Source organism: Canis lupus, chromosome X (genome assembly GCF_003254725.2).
Source record: "Canis lupus dingo isolate Sandy chromosome X, ASM325472v2, whole genome shotgun sequence".
Lineage (NCBI taxonomy): Eukaryota > Metazoa > Chordata > Mammalia > Carnivora > Canidae > Canis > Canis lupus.
Genome location: NC_064281.1, coordinates 34,114,643 through 34,128,320, shown reverse-complemented (window position 1 = coordinate 34,128,320; position 13,678 = coordinate 34,114,643). Strand labels below are relative to the sequence as shown.

Below are 13,678 nucleotides of genomic sequence, written 5' to 3'. Positions count from 1 at the left end.
CTCTCAGGCCCCACCCCCAACGCAGAGAAACATTTTGCATTATATGGTTTCCTTTTTCGTGCTGTTTCCTTCTGAATACCCTGGCTCACAGATCTCCCTGCATTTTCCCTATTTGTATAGAGAGTTCTGTCCCACTCTGGCATTCCCACGGTGGCTTCTCAGGACACACAGTGAGAAAGAAGCCCCACTGGTTCTGAACAAAGTAGGTAGGGCTTATTGGGACCACCCCACGTGCGGATAAGCAAGCGGAGGCCCAGAGAGGCGGTGTGCGAAGGCCGAGGCCACACAGAGGGTGGTGGGCAGAGGCGGCCTCGGAAGCTAAGTTGGCCTCGAACCCTCCGCGTGTCTCCCTCAACACGAGGTGTTTGCAGAATGCGTGGTGGTCCATCCTGCCGTCCAGATTCCCACGGGCAGGGGGCCACACGTGACCTCACTTAGGGGTGGAGTGGTGGCTCCTGTCTTTATCGGCATTTGGCAAAAGGAATCCAGTCTCCTCAGATGTGCCCGTGAAGGGGACTAAGAGAACAGTTCCCCGAGGAGCTGGGAGCATGAGAAAGGCCTGGCTCCACCTTGCAGGGATCCTCAGCCCATCTGGCCGGAGCAGCCCTTTCTCCCGGAGCCGGGCCTCGGCTTCTGGGAGCCGCGGCTCACGCTGGGCTGACACTTAAAGACCCACAAAGGCCTCAGAGGGGAGGCTCCGCCAGGGGCCCCGGGGCCGGGAACACGCAGGCCCGTTCAGCTGTCGCCCGGCAACGCCACACACAAACATTTGCTGACAGGAAGAGGCGAGCGGCAGTAAAGCCGCCTGACAGGGAGGTGATGGGGCGACGGGGAGAGGCGGAGGGAGACGGCGTGTAACTGCCAAGCGGGGGGCTGGCCCGTGGCCAGCGCGGTGAGTTGAGCGTCTGTGTCCCTGCCCTGGGCGTTCAAGGAGAGCGCCGCCCGCTGCCAGGTTTCCAGGCCCAGGCCCCGCCGCCGTCTGGCCTGGGCTGACCCCGGGAGGACGCACGCGCGGGGTAGCTGTTGGCACAGGTTGCCACCCCTGTCCCACGTCACCTCCCGGGGCGCTGCTCCTGGACCCGGCTGTGCACGGCGAGGCCCGCTCTGGCCCAGGGGCGCCGTCCGCGGACCTCGCTCTGCCGGGCCGCCTGCTGCGCGCTCCCCGTTTTGGAAACGGCTTCTGAGGACGGGACGGGTCTCTTGGCCACCACAGGCCCTTTTACCCTGACGCTCTGCCTCCCGGCAGACCAGGGCACGCCTAAGTGGGGAGGCCAACACAGACACCCCGAGGCTTCCAGGTGGGTTTTTTTTTTTTAAAGATTTATTTATTTATTTTATGATAGACACACAGAGACAGAGAGAGGCAGAGACACAGGCGGAGGGAGAAGCAGGCTCCATGTAGGGAGCCCGACGTGGGACTCGATCCCGGGACTCCAGGACGGCGCCCTGGGCCAAAGGCAGGCGCTAAACTGCTGAGCCACCCAGGGATCCCCTTCCAGGTGGGTTTTGACAACGCTAGAGGCATCATCCTTCGGAGGCCCCCCTTGACTCAGTGGGCCTCCCACTCAGCCCCAAATTAGTCCCAGAGCCCCTTCCAACATGCCCACAGTGGCTGTACCGTGGGGACTCGGGCAAGAGACGGGAGGAGGGGAGAGGGAAGAGCAGAAGCAAAGCTGTCCCCTACCCCCAAAGGCAGCTGCCCCCTGGCCTCTGGAAGGTCGACCCGACAGCAGGCTGTGGAATCTGAGAGCACTCCTGTAGCTTCCAAGAAATAATTATTCCCAGGAAAGTGTTTTCAATTGGAGATAAACTGCTGTTTAAAGCGCGGAGAGGACAGAACGCGAACAGTGGCAACAGTGTGCGGCTTCCCCAGCGGGCCCGTCATTAACCACTGCTCCCCGAGCTAAAGGCTGCGGCTCTTTCCCCAATTAACAGCCACATTCCAGCAAGCTCCCTGTTTATCAAGGCATTAGCGCTGACATCTGGGGACGGCGCCTGCCCAGGCCTGCCAGCAGGGAGGACGGAGCGCCCGTCTACCCACACTCACAGCCGCCCGGGCCCAGGCCTCGACACACGGTGGGCCCCCCTCCCAGCCGGCCTCTTCCCGTTCCCCGCGCACCGCCCTGTCATTCTCCCACCAGTGACACGTGGACCTCTGTGTGACTGCGAGCGTGTGCACGCACACCCGTGTGGGAGAGCCTTGTTTCAGGAGAAGATGGCGTCTGGGGAGGATTCTCCAAGGAATTCTCTGAGAATAGAAATCATTTCTCTACCTTCTCAAGCCTGTGTGTGTGTGTGTGTACGCGCACGCGCCAGAATGCGTGCACCTGTTTGTATGGCTGTGTGTATGGGGCGTGCGTCTCTGTATGAGTGTGTGTGTGTGCATGTTTGTATGGGTGTGTGTATGTGGTATATGAATGTGTGTGTGTATGTGTGTATAGAAGCGCCACAGCTCCTCTCTTCCTCCCGTTTCTCCCTTCATTATGTGCCCTCCTTTTCTCCCTTGCTCTCATTATCACTAAAGCATTGATGAAACCCCTTTCTGCCCCCTCCTCCAGGCCTGTACGGATTCTGTTGATCTCAGATGTCCTCATTGCAGTCATTTGAGCCATGGTCCTCCCAGTGGTCGTGAGAGCAGGAAGCCCAGCAGCTGCCTCGTTCCAAGGACCCGGGATGGCTGGGGCTGGGAAGGCATTCACTCTGCACCACTAGGCCCTCCCACGTGTGGCCCTACCCTGGCCGTGCTGGGCTCTGCTGCCGCTGGCATTACTTCTGCCAAGCTCCCACTGTCACCTGCGAAGCACACCCTTGCCCGATCCCCTAAATGTGGGCATCTCCCAAGGCTTGCTTCTCGGCCTCCCCTCTGCCCCCTCTGCTCCAGCAATCCCCCAGCAGCAGGTCACTGAGTGCCACATGGTGACTTTGGGACCCTGAAATGCACAGCTCCATCCTCAGCCTGCTGTCACCTTCACCTGGGTGCTCTTGTAGCGCTATTGATTCAAATGAATCAAACCAAATCACCCTCTTTCCTCCAACAGGGTTCCCCACTGGTGTCAGCGACATGTGTCACTATTCAGTCAGCCCACACTTTAGAATCCTGTTTGCCTCGCCCACCTGTCCCTCAAAGCCTGCTGGAGCAGGTCCTTGTACAAGTCCTCTGTCCCTCCCTCTCCTCGTCCCCCCCCCCCCCCCGCCTGGCCACCCTGGGACTCTACTGTTGAACTGGAAAGAGACAGGAATGGGCCCCATCCCCTCAGGCTGAGAACAATGCCCTCCACCCCCACTGGGCTCTTGACCTTTGAGCCCTCCTACACACAGCTGCTAGAAGATTCTACCTCCTGCCAGGGGCCCAGATCCTTCCTCATCCCCCTGGGCCTAGAATTGATTCCAGTGAGTTGACAGTAAATGGTGTGGGTGCCAGGCCCTTGCAATTTGTGGCTTTGAACAAATGCTGGTTAGTATTTCAACGACAAGAGTAGGAGGGGTGGGGGGGCAGTCAGATCTCACCTGTCTAGCGAAGCCTTCTGAGGGGAGATCTTCTGAGGGGAGATCTGATATTCTGACGAGCGGCCACTATCCACCTTCCATCTTCTCCTCAGCCCCCATGGTTTAAGTGAAGACAGCCATGCTCCCAGGGTCCTGGGGTGGACCATGGCCCAAACTGGCCAATTGCAGCCAGGCAGCAGCAGCCCTGGGGATTTTTCTGGAACAAAAGTGGGGACAAGGCACCCACTCTAAATCATGATTACTCTACTAATAAAATGTAAGTCTTAAACTGCTCATGGACATCTTGTCATCACTTGGGATAAGTGCCTGGAATCAGCCACGCCTGAAGCCAAGTACTTTTTAACATGTTGGCTTCCTGAGCCAATCTTTTTTTTTTTTTTTTGTATTGAGCCAGTTTGAGCGGCATTTCTCTGCCTTAGAAGCAAGAGTCCTGTTTGCCTCAGCCCTGAGAAACCCCTCTCTGTTGAGAACTCTAGACCCTTGCTTCTATTACCCTTCACTGGGCCACGATTCAGCATCGTGGGTGCTGGAGGCCGGTGGCACCTGTCTGTCATGTGCCACCAGCGTGGCCCGTAGGTGATCATTACTGACAAAATGGCAGATGACCTCCCGCCACAGCCACCTTACACAGTTCCCAGCCTTCCGGGAATGGTTGCTACAGGCCAGGCCCTAAGTGCTTTACCTATGCCAGCTTGGTCCTTACTATCATCTGAGATGGGAATGATGCCTGTCCCCGTTCTGCTGCTCAGGAAACTGAGGCAGGGAAAAGTCATAGAACACCACCCAGGTAAACATAGTTAATGAGTTGTAGAGGCAAGATCTGACTCTTGGCTGGCTTGCTCCAGAATGCTCGTTCCTAACTGCCCTGCCCTACCACCTCCTACATGTGCTACTGCTTTATCACTGTTTTTCCAGTTCCTCCAGGGAGCTTTGATTTCCTCCTACTTGGGATGAGAATTCCTTTTCCCACCAGACTGGTACAGGTAAGTGTATCTCAACTGTCCTGGATTTATGCTGGGCCCCTCACCTGAGCATGCTGTGGAACAGCCAGAGAGCCCAGCTTAGGACTGGACCATCCCCTGAGAGAGCTTGGCCTTCCCCTAGTCCTGTGTGCATTATGCCCAGGGCCTCCTTGTCATCAGGGGTGGGGTGCGAAGAGGCCCCGATCCCTGATGTCCAATCTAACTGCCCTGTCTTAGCTGCCCCTTTGAATCTGTACTTCCAGGGCCCTGCCCCACTGGAGAGCCTTCACTCGGTGGCCTGGGTGGCTGAACAAGTTGCATTTCTAGGCAAGAGAGGCTGGTGGTAGGGCTACCCTTGGGAGGTGGCCAATTGTCCCTGGTTCTACACTTTGGTGGCTGCCTAATTTGCAGAACTCTGTAGCCAGACTGTACACGCTGAAAACAATCCCTCAGAGTCCCTTAGACTCAACTGATGAAAGCCTCCTGCACTCCCTGCCCAATACCACAACATCTACATCGTGGTCTGCAGTTTTTAAATTAAGAGATCATTTCAACATTTTTGTCATTTGTTGTTATTATTATTCTCATGATATGGATGAGAACACTGGGGCTTGGGAGGCAATAAGTAAATCTCCTGGCTTCAGGGAAATAGTCTTTGTCTTCTTGGCATGACCAGGATTTGGGCCTCCTCAGTGAAGCTCATGGATTGAACAGTTGTACATCGGGCATCTTCTGCTCGCCTGGCATTGGGCTTGGAAGCTGGAGATACAGAAGTGATCTCAGAGCTCAGAGCCCCAAGAGAGCATCCATGTCCAATGTGGTAAGAGCCCTGATGGTATTAAGCACAGGAGATTGTGTTGTCCCAGCTGGAGAAGGTGACAGTGTTAGAGAAGTTTCTGGAGAAGTGACACTTCCCCGGTTGTCAGTTGGTTGAGACATAGACATGGGCCCCCAGAGGACATGGACAAACTTCTCAAGTCTTCTCCAAGTCTTCTTCAAGTCTCATGGTTGTTCACCTGTGAGTTTGGCCCTGCACACATATTTTTTTTTTCTTATCCTCAGTACAAAAGCAAGATCAGTAACACACTTACTTTCAAGATAAGAAAACCAAAGCCTGGAAGGGTCCAAAGGCTCAGCCCTCTTGTTTCAGTTCTGAAGTCTGAAGGGCCCCCTCTACTCCTGACGTCACTGTGGGATCCACCAAGGCTGCTGTTGTGACCACACTGCCAGTCAGCTTTTCCCCTGCTCAATCTTTTCCCCTCGTGTGCATGCAAGTGTTGATCTTGAGACCACAACCTTCCTCCATCCAAATTTCTTTTTTTAAAACATTTATTTATTTGAGAGAGAGAGTGTCCGAGTGGGAGGAGGAGCAGAGGGCAAGAATCTTCCAGCAGACTCCACACTGAATGCAGAGTCCCACTCTAGACTCAATCCCATGACCCAGAGGTCATGACCTGAGCCGAAACCAAGAGTCTGGAGCTTCAGTGACTGAGCCACCCAGGCACCCTTCCATGCAAATGTCCATCTCAAAGTCTGCTTCCTGGAGAACTTGATTTAAGACACCATGTTACCTATGTTTCTCGTCTGATTTTGGTAGTGTGTGGATAACAAAACTTCCAAAATAACAGTGACCAGTGACCTAAATATGCCAGAAGTCGATTTCTCACATACAAGTCTACAGGTTGGAAGTCCCAGGCTGGTAAGATGGCTGGCGTGAGGACTAAGTGGGAGTAACTCAGGATCCTTTGATGTTGTTGCCGGCACAACATGGCTTTTGGACCCAGAGTTACCTCGTGGTTCAAGATGGCTGCTCAAGCTCCCCATTGTATCTCTTTCCTAGCATGCAAGAAGGAGGAGAGAGCAAAGAGGGACATGCTCTCTCTCTCTCTTTTTCTTTTTTTTCCGGATCACATTCCAGAAGTTGCTTCTGCTTGGATCCCATCGGCCAGACTTGGTCACATGGCCACGCATGGCTGCAAGCCGAGGCTGGGACGTATAGTCTTTACTGGGGTAGATGGGCACATATCCAGTGCAAAACAGGATTTTATATTTCGGGGAAAAGAGGAAGATGGATCTTTGCAACATCTAGCAGGCTCTGGATGTGTGGCTCCCCACCCTCCACAAAACTATCCGGAGCAGTTTGGAGCCCCAGGGAGGGCAGAGGCTGTGTGTGGACTGTCTGGCATTTGGGGGCACTCCTGCCAGTCTTTGGCGATCACCCCTCATCCCTCATCTCTCCCCCTCGGTTTAGATCCGCAAGGATAGCTAGCTCTTGCTATAAGGCCACTTAAAGGCCAAATCAGCTCCCTCCCTCCTTCCCTCCCTCCCTCCCTCCCTCCCTCCCAGAAGCTCCCAGGGGAAGAATGACTTTTCTTCCTACTTGCCCCCTCCCTTTCTCTTTGATCTTGTGGTTCTTTAAGCGGGTGTCTTTCAGGCTCTCCTGGGGCCAAGAGGCATCCCTTGTTTACCCACAAATAATTAACTGCTATAGTCATTTCACATATACACAGACGGCATCACCATAATTACAGAAAAGATATTACACATCAGGCACACGGAATGGGGGCAATTCACCACCCAGTGGGGCCTGGAATCCGGGGTGAATGGATGCATCAGCTGGCCCTGGGTTTTATCCCTGGCTGGGCCCCTTTGTGCATTTCTGGGCCTCCCTCTATGCCTTGTAGGCCATGAAGCTGTGATGAGTGGCCCCCTCCCAGCACGTGTATATGGCCAAGTGTCCTCCTGTGCTCCCTAGTTTGCTGAGGCAGTAGAAACCGTGGGTTTGGGGAGTGCCGACTGTGCCATTGACCAAAGGAGAGGAAGCCATGGAACAGAGTGGAGAGGAGGGCTCCACAAGGAAGGGGCTGGGGAGGGGAATAGGAGGGGGGAGAAAGACGAGGATTGCCCTAAGGAGCCAGGAGGCTTGGGCAAAGGCAGAGGGATGGGCTCAGAGCTCCCTCCTTGGGGTACTCACCAGGAAGGGAGAAGAATGGTGAACGTCTACAGCTGGAGAGCAAGCCTGCCCACCTCAGTATGCACACGCATCCCCTGGGAGGAAAAGGGTGCCAAGAGCCCAGCGGTTCTGACTAAGCGCATCTGGGTGGGGTCTGAGGCTCTGCGGACGCTGCCCCTGCCTGTCCGAGGACCACACTTTAAGTAGTAAGGATGCACTGCAATCTTCAAACTCATTCTCTCTTTTAGTCCTCACAATGATCCTGTTTTAGAGCCGAGGGAAGCGAGGCTCACAGATGCCAAGTACCTTGTGTGAGGTTCCCGCCGGCCGGCCAGCCCACGGCTTTCTGGGCTTTCTGTTTTGTATGTAGGGCTGTTTTTCGGGCTGAGTTCGAGAACATTTGTGAATGTGTGTGTTGGGGGGGAACAGATCAAGCTCAGAGGGTCAGAAAAGGCCTGGGGTGTGTCCTGCGTGTGAGCCCAGAGGCCTTGTTTTGGGGCATTGAGAAGCCAAGGCGCACAGATGAAAGAAGAGGCTGGGGTACATAAAGCAGGACAGGATCAAACAGAGGCGTGGACTATATCATCCGTTAGCCTGGGCCAAGCTGGACTTTGTTACTAAGCCATGTGCCCGGAATCGCTCAACCCGAGTATCGGTTGTCTCGTGCAAAATGCTCACACTTTATAAGATCAGATCTCTGTGTTCTGCCTACAGATGTCTTGGTCTGGATTCACAGAGGAGGCGGCACTGCTGAGTGAGAGTAAGTCATGGAGCTGTCTTCGAAGAAGGGGCGTTCTCTGGGTGGGGGCGGGGGATGCGGAGGGAGGCACTAAATGAGGTAATGCATGCAAAAAGCTCGTTGTTGTGCTGTGGGCTCATCATGCAATGGTTACTGTGGCTTATATTAATAAATCAGAGAGGCATCTTGAATATGATGTAGGAACTTAGTGGCAAGGACCTACCTGCCATGGGTCGGCAACACCTCTCAGGACCACCAAAGTCAGGAGCCTTAAGGATGTCCTAAGTTCTTGCGGAACTTAGAACTTACCAGGGAGATGCCACATTCTAAAGAGACTCCTAAGGAATGAGCCAATTTGGGTGTCTGCAAGGGGTCCATATTGGCTAGAGGCAGAACGGTCCATCTGGGAGGGCTGAGCAGAGGGTGGAGGAAGGGGAGGAGGACATGGCAATGCTTCTGGGGTAGTCCTGGTCCTCTAAGAAGCAGGTGCCAGAGAGGATAAAATGTACAAGGATTTTATTGGGGGACATTTCTGGGCAAGAAACAGGGAAGAACTGGGCAAGAGCCGCTGAGAGCCAGTGATGGCCTCTGACCTGAGAGAGAGGGCAGTGAGGTGGACAGAAGCCTGGACTGTCCTGAGGTCTCTGGAAGGTTCAACAAGGCTGACGGAATGTCCTCAAATCAGTCAGCAATCAGAGAAGTCCCGTTTCTTGCAGGAACACGGCCACCTTAGTGCCAAGTGTCACTGGGTCAGTGGCTGGGGCCCGCAGGTGGGAGGCGTGGCTCAGCCTTGGCCCAGCGCTGGCTAGATTTCAGAGCTCAAGGGCGGGGGCCCTGGTGTGGTTTCTTTCCCGGCGTTGGAGGGCTGTGAGGTGAGGCTTTCCACTAAGTTGCCTACTGGAAGGGGAAGGACCTTGAACTCTGTCGGGACAGGGGCCCCAAGCCAATTGCAGCACCTCCCATGTAGTTGCCACTCTATAAATATTTGTTGACTGACTGTACAAGTAGAAGCCAGATCCTTCGGTCCTGAAGTGTTTGTTTTCCTTTTGCTCAATGTACCCTCAAAATGAGATTGATTCCTTTATTTCTGAAACTTTTCCCTTCTGTGCCATTAAGCTCTTTTTGCAAAAATGGCCAGGGCCTGGTGCGGCCCTCCATGGAAGTCCTCCGGGGTGAGAGGCTGGGGCCTTTTCTGCTGGTTGTGGGCTACTCAGCTCTGCAGGATTACCTCTCTGGGGAGAGCCTTGGTCCAGCAGAGCCACCTTGGGGTCAGATCTGCCACGAGACAGGAATCCGAGCGGAGGCTTTCTTGCTTCTAGAGGGAAAGGCCCGTCTGTCTTTCATCACTGTGGCACGCTCCATTCCCTGCCCCTCTGCCCCCCAGGCAGCACGTCATCCCTTTAGACAGTGTGTGCAGAAAGCGTGCAGCAGACACAACAGCCGGATGAGGGAGGGGGCTTTGGAAGCCAGGGGACTGGGCTTCCCATTAGGAGAAAAGTAGCGGCGACCTCAGGACTCCGGAGGTCCAGCCCCTGGAGGCAGCCTCTGCCCTGCTTCTCCGGAGGCTGCCGAGCCAGGCGCGACCTGGTTTCCTCTGCTGATGGAGGCAGATGCTCTGCATCCGTCTTCTGCGCACGTGCTTGTGCCTGGAGAGGAAGATAAAGCGGCTTGTTTCTTCCTGCTCTACTACTTTACCATGGTGTGGCCTGTGGCAAGCCAGCACTGATTACTGAGTGTGGGTAGGTGCACATACGCGCATGCATGTGTGTGCACGCACACGTTAGGGGGAGAGCTTGACATCGAAGAGGGGGATAGTGTAAGCAATGCTAAGTTTCTCAGCTGGTAGTTATGTCACTGCGAATGAATTGAACAGAATCTGTTAGTGCCAGTAACCTACAATCCCCAAATGATGCAAATAATAATAATAATAATAATAATAATAATAATAATAATAAAGCACTTACTCTGTGCAGGTCCTGTTCTGAGTTCTTTACATGTATGAACTCATTAACCCTGATGGTGCCTGATGGGGAAAGTCACTATTTTTCCTACTTTACAGAGGGGCAAACCAAGGTACAGAGGAGCTAGGTCACTTGCTTCGTGTAATTTATGCCGAAAGTGGCAGCCCTAATCATACCCACTCGACTACAGGGTCTGTAATTGCCTTGCAGAAGAAAATGTAAAGCTAAGCCCCATGTAGGAGTGGAGTTCTGGAAAGGCTGTATCGCAGAGCACCAGATCCTGGGGAAATCTACTCCACATGTTAAAAAAAAAAAAAAAGGATACCCCATGTCCCAGATTACTAGTTACCAAAAGCCCTGCAGTTGGTAGAAGACATAGTTCTTGGCACCAGAGAGAACATCTAGAAATGCTGAATGGATTATATGTGGGCCTTTGGCATTACTTTCCAGAGCGATTCTTGCCTTTTTGTCATTTGCTTGTTCATTAGTTCCCAGGGGTGAAGCATATAAATCGACAGTGTATAAATCCAGGTAGGATCTGGGAGCCACCACAACCTAGACAGCCCTCCAATGGGCAGAGAGAGTGGACACTTCATATGCCATGCTCCACAGCTCTCTGAATGCCTTTCTTTTTTTTTTTTTTTTTTTTTTTTTTTTTTTTTCTGAATGCCTTTCGAAGATCAAAGAAAGATTGGGTCATTTAATCTTGTCTTGGTAATTACTGTATGTCTTCTATTTTTATTGTATTTAGACTCATTGACCTTGGAAAACCGGTTTTGTGGACACAGAAACTTAGTGGGCTACAATAAACCTAGCTATTTTATGATCTCTGAGGGTTTCTGTGGGTGAGGACCTCAGGAAGGGCTCAGCCGGGTGGTTGTGCCCAAGGTCTCTGATGTGGCCGCAGCTGGAAGGGAACTAACACCCGATAACAGGGGGCTAAGCAGGCATTTCTCTCTTTGCCTGTAGTCTGGGGCCTCTCCGCATAGTCATTTAGCATGGGCTGGTTGGGCCTTCCTTCCAGTATGGCAGCCTCAGGCTAGCGAGACACAGGTGGCTTGGCACTTGGGGCCCAAGTGTCCTGTTGAGCCCAACAGAAGTATTGTTTTTTTTTTTTAAAGATTTATTTATTTATTTGTTCATGAGAGATACAGAGAGAGAGAGAGGCAGAGACACAGGCGGAGGGAGAAGCAGGATCCTCACAGGGAGCCCGATGCGGGACTTGATCCCGAATCCCAGGATCACAACCTGAGCCGAAGGCAGGCGCCCAACTGCTGAGCCACCCAGGTGTCCCCATATTGTTTTTTATGACCTAGTCTCAGAAGTCATACAAGGTCATCTCCACCATGGTTATTAAGGTAAGGGAACATAGACCTCACTTCTCCACTGAAGGAATGTCCAAGTCTCCAATTAGAGTCATTCTCAGAAAATATAATATGCCACAGATGGGATATGGCAGGGGCTCCAGGGCAGTGTGAGAGCCCTACAGGGGTCTCTTGACCCAGGCTGTGTCCCCAATAATTACACCTCCGCCACCTGGCTGCCCAAAAGGACTACCCAGCAATGCTAACTGGGTACTGAATGGAGACTTGCCTAGAGCAGGAGCCCTGGGAGGTCAAGGCTGGAGGAAGGCAGTGAGGGGAGGGGTCCCAAGAGGCTGGATGAGCCAAGTGATAGGACAGCAAAACCCGTGACCCAAGCCTCACAGATCAGAGAGGCCAAACAGTGGCTGAGCTCACGCTGCCCTATGGAGAGCCCGGGCCCAGCTCTGGAACAGGGAGGGGGCAAAAGAGTGGGGGCTGGGCTGTGAATGAGGAGTCAGCCTTGACAATGGCTGCCACCCTTGCAAAGGGGCACTGGGGAAAGAGCTCTGAGGAGGGATGGCAGGCCCTGGAATGTGGCATTTGCCCGAATTGGCTTGGTGTCACTCTTCCAGTGTGGCCCCCTGCTACCAGCACCTGGGGCAGGCCATCTCCTGATGAGGAGAGGCCAAGGTCTCAGGGAGGGGGGGGATGTGGATAGAGGGGCAACATCCCAAACCCCTGCCTGGGACCTTGTGGCCCACAGCCAGGCCTACATGAGAAATTGGTTACATGGCCAAGTTGACCGCTTAAGGCCTCGGCAAGCAGAGAGCGACATCCATAAAGTGCTGCCCCCCACGCCGGGCGCCTCAGCGGCCTCTGTCTGAAGGTAAATCCATCCATAAGCCTGCCGTCACTCTGGGCTTCATGTACATGATTTCTGGCATTTACAGCAGCGCAGCTCCGAATGCCGGAAGAAACTCCAACGGAATAATTTGCCAGGGGAAGGCGCGCAGAGTGGCAATTGCTCATGGCACATCTGAACAGCCACGGCTCCTGGGAAAACAAGCTCCCTGACAATTGGCCGGCCCACTGGCCTCTCTCCGCCGCTCACCCCAGTGCTAAGGAGGCCTTTACTAGCGGGAGGTTGCACTCCCTGCACTTCTGTGCCTCGTGGGGCACTGCCCGTGGGGGCCTCTGAGCCCCTGGTAGAGTCTGTCCTTCGGGCCCTGACGGATTTTCGTGGATGTTGGGACCCTCCCCTTTGATTCCAAGGGAGCCACAACGGAGTCCTCTTGTCCCTTGGCCAGGGGTCGGGGGCGGGGGGAGGCTGGGAGCAGTCACCACACCCAGCCCTGGGGCTGTTCACACCCCTCCTGAGCCCTTGAGAGCATTTCTGGGTGTCCTTCTGTGGCCTTCTGGTTATCTCCTTGGTGGCTGGCTCCCCTCTTCTGTCTGCTTTTCTAGTTCTTTCTGTTCTTCCTTTTGTCTCTGGGTTACTCTGCTTCCATCTGTGTGTGCTCACAGTGCTTGGCCTCTGTGTGTCTCTCCATCTCTATCTCACTCCGTCTCTCTCCCTCTGTGATTCCTACTTCTGGTCTCTCTCTCTGTATCTCCTACTTCTCTCTCTCTCTCTCTCTCTCTCCCTGTTTCTTTTTTTTTAAGATTTTATTTATTTATTCATGAGAGACAGAGAGAGAGAGAGAGAGAGAGAGAGAGAGGCAGAGACACAGGCAGAGGGAGAAGCAGGCTCCATGCAGGGAGCCCGCTGTGGGACTCAATCCCAAGACCCAAGGATCATGCCCTGGACTGAAGGCGGCGCTAAACCACTGAGCCACCCAGGGATCCCCTGTCTCCCTGTTTCTAATCCCTTCTGTCTTTCTCTTGCTGTCTTTTTTTCCCTGTCTTATTCCCCCATCCCTGTCTGGCTCTCCTCGTCCCTCCCACCATTCCTCTCTGTCTCTCTGCCTCTCTGCCAGTCTCCTTGCCTGTTTTTCTTTCCTTCCATTTCTCCATCTCTCTCGCTTTTTCTCGGTCTGTCTCGGACCCTGTGGCAGCGCACAGCCTGAGAGGGGGTCCTGAGCAGACTGTGGAACCAGCCGACCCAGCGCTGTGTTCTCTTTTTCTAGGCAGCTCACTCAGACCCTCCTGCCTCCCACCCTGCACCCCCCAGCCACACCACCCCGCCCCCAGCCAGGCAGTGAGGAGTCAGTTCTCTAAGCAGGTCAGAGACAGGCACCTGTATGAGCCTGCCC

The 13,678-nt window shown here is 54.0% G+C and overlaps 1 long non-coding RNA gene across 1 annotated transcript in view; it reads left to right on the top strand.

Annotated features, from left to right (window-relative positions):
- Positions 1-925: 925 nt before the first annotated feature.
- The window catches only part of LOC125754662 (uncharacterized), a 31,007-nt gene continuing 18,254 nt past the window's right edge, over positions 926-13,678 (top strand). Inside the window, exons 1-3 of the long non-coding RNA XR_007409406.1 lie at positions 926-1,499; positions 4,423-4,490; positions 8,137-8,182. This is a non-coding gene — a long non-coding RNA (uncharacterized LOC125754662). The remainder of the gene's footprint in view (positions 1,500-4,422; positions 4,491-8,136; positions 8,183-13,678) is intronic.